Genomic DNA, 7,256 nt, shown 5'->3' on the forward strand with positions numbered 1-7,256 from the left:
AAATCGCGCGCCTTTCTTAAGGTGTGTTGGTAGAGGAGAAAGGGCGGTCATTCAATGACGTGCTATATAAATACCTAGCGTGAGCTAGGCATTGTATTTGTTGAGTGAATAATTGCAGCACGATGAAGGCAGATCAGTTTGTATAAAATATGTTAGTCTTCATTTTGCAGACTCCGAGATGTCACTGTGAATAATAAAACAAATATGAGTGCCTTTCAAGTTTTAAAACACGATTTTAAATAAATGTTAATATTTGTTGTAATTTTTAGAAGTAGGACTTTCTGGGTCGATATCATAACTTAATTGTGCTAGTGTCATAAAGAAAAGAACATTAATACATTGCCCCTTTTGAACAATAGAAGGTGACTCGTGGATAATGCCTTTGCTCGAAGGAGATATGAAAATATAGTTTTGAGTTAGGAGCAGGCAAGGGATTGTTCTTCGTGGATTAAAATTAACTTATAATAGAAAGGAAGTGATCATTTGAAAGATTTGAAGTAGACAGTGAGCAGATGTCTGCATACGTTTGAGAAACCATAGTGGTGGGCTTGCAGAGAAAATGAATGGAGAAATGATCACTGAGACCAAATCTCCTTAGCTTGTGGTTTCAGCTATATATATACTTGATCACTACTATTTGATAATTAATTTTTGTTGAAGACACAGACACAGAATTGGATCTTTCTTTTATATGGCTAAATTTGAACCTTGCAGTTTAGATTGTGAGCAGATGCTTATGGAGCACTTTATGTGAGAAATCAGGGGCAAGTTATGTCACTCAGTAGATTACATTGTTTGAAGAACTGAATGCACATTACCCCTTCAAACATGCATTTTGGTCACAAAGGAGATATTTTAAATCTCAGAGTAAATGCCTTTGGTATCATAATAAATCAATGAAATTATTAAAGAAATTTGTAGACATGAAGCAGTTATTAAAAATAAACTACGTTGGGTGGAGGTGAGGTCATTTTCCATTTAAGAGAGAAACTTAAAATAAGTGAAGCTTTATTCTGGTCTGTCATGTTTACAATAATTATAAGAGTTTTAAGGGAGGCTGTATTTTGTCAGGTAGTACAACAGAGTTCTTTTTTCAGTAAGTGCTTACAAAATGGAGTTCTAGATGTCTTTTTTTTTTTTTATTAAAACTGAGTTTGTGTATGTACATGATGAAAGAAAGCAGAAAGGCCTCAACTTCTGTATAGTTCCTTTTTGAATAGCTATTTTATTTTTTAAGTTAAAGAACTAAGAACACTAAAGCCGAGGTCAGAGTAAGCCTAGTTAAGCTTATAAATGAGCAACAGTCAACAACTATATTTGGCCATGTTGACAGTTTATTTTACTTCTTTATAAATGTACAAGCCTAGATGTAATCAGTTGCTCTAGGCTTGTCATGTGTCCTTTGCATGGAATGTTATGCATGCCGAGACTTGTAAACTGGAAATAAACTGTATATACTTGCGAACTTTAGTAGGAGCCCTCTTCATCCAGTACACTTAAGAATATTAAGTAAAGCTGGAAAGGAAAGAGGATTTAAACCATTGCATCCGACTTACTATGTACCAGAACCTAGGTGCTCATCCTGAAGGAATATTGTGGCTCTTGTCTAGTTGTGACACTCCCTCTCTTCCTTTTGACAAAATATAACACATTAAGGAATATAAAATTCATTATATGCTCAACATCACGATAGGCCTACTATAAATTTCTAAAAATTCATTCAAACAGCCAATAAGTTATAAGATTTTTTTTCTAATGTATATAACAAAGAACAAAATGTGTTAATATTAGCTTCCATGTTAACACTTTGTTCAGGCAAACTGGTCATAATAAATGGAGATTATTAGGGGTCCACATTGTTAGATGATGTATTTAACTTCTTTAAAGAAGCAAATTAGGCTTTCTGACAGTATTAAAAATTTGACATTACTTTGAATGACAGTTCTTAGCTTGTTTATTTGCTTATGTGCTACCTCTCCTCTAGGAATTTTTTTCTTTTATATTCCACTTTATACAAAGCTGCTATAATGCAATTTCTGGTTATATTGGTATTGATAATTTATTTTTAAGGACCTAGCAGTGTTTGTCTGTTCTGCGACATGAAAAGCTTCTATTGTAAAAATTGTTATATTTTTTTGTCTTTCCAACGGTCATTTCTTCTTGGATCCTTGCAAATGAATTTTCAATTTTAAAAAAGCACTTCTATGCTAAGGAGAAATAGTTAAAAATATATTTGCAATTCTGGAACCTTTTTAAGATCTGAAAAATTCTTCCATTGTTACATAATTATGTTTTCTTTAATGCTGTGGACTTAATTTTTATCTCTATTTCTGCCATGTCTCTGTAATTGGCTTGCTGTGCATTTTTCCATCCTTAACCTTTGATGAAAAGTTCGCTCTTTCTCAGGGTTAGGAAAGATTACCTCATCCTTAAAATGCCTCCTAATTTTTTCTTTCCCCTATTTCCATATCTTCATTCAGTTGCATTGAAACTTTTTGCTATTTTAAATACTTACTTGGCTCCCATTATATCAGTCTGAGAATACTACTTTTGTTCTTTTGAAACAGAAAAATATGCAATGTAATACATTCTGTATACTGTTCTGGTGCTTTTTTTCCTCAAAAGAAATATGATGCTATCTAAGTAGCTTAATTTTGACCTGCCTACCTTTAAACTGATATCCAAAGGAGAAGTATGTCCTTGGGTTAAGTTACCTCTGTAAAGTATATAAATCTTTATAAAGCACTGCTCTTTCTGACTTTATTCTTTGGATGATGGTGTTTCAAAATTGAAATTAATCATCTGATGATGGAAGAATTTTTTTCCCTGGAGTGTTTATTTCCCTAGGACCACTAGGTTTTTGTATTGTTTTTCCAATATTATTCTTATACTTGAAGAGACCATCGTCAGCATTATTGTTATAACTTACCAATGTCAAATAGAATTTCTTGCAGTTTAACAGATTGTTTTGATTTGTTGAGTGAGTGTTTGAGATAATCCTTAACTCCTTGTTATGTGTCAGGTTCAGGGTTGGAGACCTGGGAAAATGAAGATGAATGAGCTACATTCCTTGATTTCAAGGGACTGACTGTCTACTGTGCTCTGAAAGGAAATATTATATGTAGCTTTCGTTTATTTAGCAACTATTTAGTGAATACTTTTTCTCTGTTGAGTATTCAGCAGTGTATATTCAGCAGTTGAGTATTCTCACCAGGGCACTATTGGCATTTTGGGTTGGATAGTTCTTTAGTAATGGGGAATGGCCCACACATCACAGAACCTGAGGCATCCCTGGCCATTGCTACATTTTAGTAATCACGTGACATCAAAAATTTTAACAACCTCTATCCCCTGTGCACATTTCCAGATGCTTCCGATTGAAAATCACTACCTTAGGTATTGCTATAGCTATTTAAAAACGTGCAAAGGAGGAGCTTATAAGCTAACTAAAAATATTTTATTTCAGATTGTTTCCACAAAGGGTATTCATTTACATCACTTCCATCATCATCATCATCATCAGCAGCAGCAGCAGCAGCAGCATTTCAGTCATAGTAAACAGTTACATTGCTTACATCATACATTCTGAATGCTGCCTTATTTGATCATTCCAGCAATCAGATGCAGAATTCTCATTGCCATTCTCATTAATTAGGGGAGAGGAAAACTTGAAAAGATTAAAGCTTTGGCCAAGGCTGGATCCTTAGTAAATTGTGGGGAAGGTAAGAACTAGAATGCAGGCCAGAGCTTCCTGATGCAAGCCAGAGAGAGTAGCTGGGTAGTGGGAGAGCCTGAAGGGAGACAGAGTCTGTTCCCTGTGGAATTCAGAGGCCTACCCATGGTTTTTCTGTTTCTCTAGTTTTTGCTAATGAAGAGCATTATTACTATATGCTCATTCTTGACAGTCCTCACACTCAAACAGTTGCTCTGCCTTCCCAGTCCCCCAGGAAAATTCTTTTTCACTGTGCCTTGTTTGTATCTAGCATGGCCTATATCACAACTTGTAATTATAAATTAATTTATATGCTTTCATACTAGGTTTTTGTCTGACTCCTTCTCTAGACAGATAAGCTTTTAAGAAGAGGAACTAAGTTTTTCTTCTTCCTGTTTATCTCAAGAGCCTTAATAACTATCAGGTACTAGGTGTTCAATAAATACTTTTTGACTAGGTAGGTGATTGAATGAATAATAGACTTTAATTGTTCCTTTTATCAAGAGCTTCATTAAGTATATCACTGAAGGAAATACCTGTATATATTTTCTTAGATATTAAGGATAATCGCTCTCATTCACCACTTGTTCATTGGTATAATAAATATTTACTTTGGCCTAAGTCCTGCTGGGCTATGTTCTAGGTACAGGCAATGCACCAGTCACCACCTTCATGGAATGTTCATTCTAGTAAAAACAGTGAATTCCATTTTCCTTAGCAAGTGTTGTTATGGTTTTCATAGAGCCATCAATTTGTATTATTTCCTCTACATTTTATAATAAAATTTCCTAGAAATGATCTTCCAAAGAAATATATTTGAGCATAAGACTTCAACTCTTGGGTTCTTAAGAGATTTTCCAAAAATAAAAATAGCACTGGTTGTAGTAAAGGCATCATTTGTTGACATTTTGATTTAATTTCATTTAAGTCACAGGAGGATAAACTTAGTACACCTCTTTCATTTTCATTGCCACAAATTCTTCTGAGCATTTTGGTCAAACTAAGTTCTAAGTGAAAATTGACTGTCATTGCCCAATTCATTTCTGCAAGGATAAGAAAAGAATGTACTGGGAAACACTGGTGAAATTCGAGCCTAGACAGAAGAAAACTTGCCCATTTTGGGGGAATAAAAATGTACTTTTAGTAAAGTTTTATTTCTAGGAAATATATTTAACTCCTTTTCTGAAGTGTTTAGTACACTTATTGAAATCTTATACCAAATTGAGTTCCTGCAATTAAAGATTCAAGGGCCTTCAACTGCATTGCATAAAGCAGAACTTAAGTATAATTTTTACGTGAATACTAACGTAGATTAAGAAAAGCATGTTGAATTTTGTTTCCGAGAAATGGTTAAAAACAGTAGACTGATATCATAGTCAGCGTAATTTAACAGTGTTTTGTCTGTCTGGAGTATTTTTCTAATGTCATTGTGAAGTTTACTAATTTTGTATACCAGTATCATCAGCAAAGAGTTTGAATAAGGAAGATACTGTTTTAGAGTTTCCATGACCGTAAGGTATTAATTCTTCTTCAACACTCTTAAATCAAAGAAAGATTGTATGTGAAAGACAAAGCTACACTAGTCAGTTCTTAGGAGAAGACTTCCACTAAGCATTAGTTTTAAGTAATATAAATGAAGATTGTATTCAGTCCTTTCTGGTGAGTTTTATTCATGCATATGTACATAAATAAATTACTTTTATGTATAATATGTATACATACACACAGAGAGAGGAAGAAGAGCTTGAAAGTCACATTAGTTTCCTTTGTATTCATTTGGCCCCCGGGGTATTTTATTTAGTTTCTAAATTAATGCTTAAGTGACTATCCTTTAAATACAAAATAATACTAATTAAAAAGCTGTAACAACAAAGGGCCAATTCCCACACTGGAGACTTGGAGCTGGCTTATCTCCATCTCTAAAAGAACACTCTAGGTGAATGAATGATCTTCTTGCATTCCAACACAATAAGCTCTGATTAAATCTCAGAAAGTATGGCTTTAACAGCACTACAGACCAATGGGTAACAGCTATGTAGAAAATGGAATATCTAAAATTACCTCAATGGCTTTGTATATCTAAAGGTCAATATTACAAAGAAATCCAATTTATATAATAGCCTGTGTAAAGATTAGGACTGGGATTTTTTTTTCTAATGATGAAATTTGCATGACTTAATAATTACTGAGGTAGCAAATTTTCCATGTTATATGCAAAAACAGAGGCCTAGGGAAACAAAGAAGCTAGAGGTTATTATATTTAAATACTTATTTTGGTAATTTATTTTTTTATTCCTTTTCTTCCTCTCCTTCTCCCCCTTCTTCCTCTCTTTCTCCTCTAACCTCTCCTTCTTTCTCTCTCTCACCTTTCCACTGTCTTTCCCTCTCTCTTGATGTTAGGTCTTATTTTCCTTGGAGATTTTTAATCACATGAATACCTCCATATAGATGAGGTTTAGGTGACCTTAAACAAGTCTCTATATGGGTTTAGGTGACCTTAAACAAGTCTCTCTAATTATGCCTTATTTGGCAATGAATTTGTAAGATTCAGATGAATTAGTGTGTTATAAAAGTGTCTTGGAAATGTTAAAGAGAAAACCGCAAGTCCAGAATGGTGTCACTCATGCTAAAAGTCCATGATACCAAACCTAGCTTTAATACCTGCTCTAATTGCAGTTTCGACCTCTCCCAGAAACATAACTAAATCATTCAGTCTGGAATTTTCTGGTCAAGCACCAGTAAGCTAATCTGTCCATCCACCCAACAGTCCTTAACCTTTTTGGCACCAGGGACTAGTGCTTCTATGAGAATCTAATGCCTAATGATCTGAGGTGGAGCTGAGGTGGTGATGCTAGCGCTGGGGAGTGGCTGCAAATCCAGAAGTGGAAGCGGGCCTGAGCAAGAGAAAGGTGGCTCAGAAGGCCTGGTGACAAAGCCTAAGGGGTTTTTATCCCTATTTGCTGTGGGTGGTCACTTTTCTTAGAGGAGTGGGCTTCCTTGATTGACCATTAATATTGATAGGACTCAGTGATTCATCATTTGCTTTCTGCACATGTTCTTTCCCAGAATTCAGTCTGTTATAATGATATTAATGAACTTCTGGGCATATGCATCATATTATAATGAAGGCACAATGAGGCTCAGGTGAGTTGAAGGTCGTTGGGGGGGGTCTTCATTGTTCAGGTGTGAGTGAGTGGCTAAAACTGGTACCCAATTTTCTGCCTACTTGTTTCCTGGTATGAGTTACTTATATCCCAAAAATGCCTTCTGGCTTGCTTAATTGTGGGTGGGCTGGGGCAGACCCTTTTTGGAGTAGGATGACCTCACTGTCTTTGCAGGCAGACCCAAAACCCCCTATCCAACTTTCCTGCTTAACTCTTTTCTAAGAGCCATGAACCCCATTATTAGTAGTATGGATGTTGAGAGAGGGGAGATCTCTTCTGTATCTGCTTCCTGCTGGGAAGGGTCATTGTCCCTGCCTATTGGGGTTTCATGGAGCTCTTTCCTTTTCTGCCTTAGTCTGGGCGGGGTCTTGGATTTCCTG

The 7,256-nt window shown here is 35.4% G+C and overlaps 1 protein-coding gene across 1 annotated transcript in view; it reads left to right on the forward strand.

Annotated features, from left to right (window-relative positions):
• TMX4 (thioredoxin related transmembrane protein 4) overlaps positions 1 to 7,256 on the forward strand; it is a 44,280-nt gene that overhangs the window by 719 nt on the left and 36,305 nt on the right. The window lies entirely within an intron of this gene.

The sequence above is a fragment of the Pteropus alecto genome, unplaced genomic scaffold (genome assembly GCF_000325575.1).
Source record: "Pteropus alecto unplaced genomic scaffold, ASM32557v1 scaffold45, whole genome shotgun sequence".
NCBI classification, from domain to species: domain Eukaryota; kingdom Metazoa; phylum Chordata; class Mammalia; order Chiroptera; family Pteropodidae; genus Pteropus; species Pteropus alecto.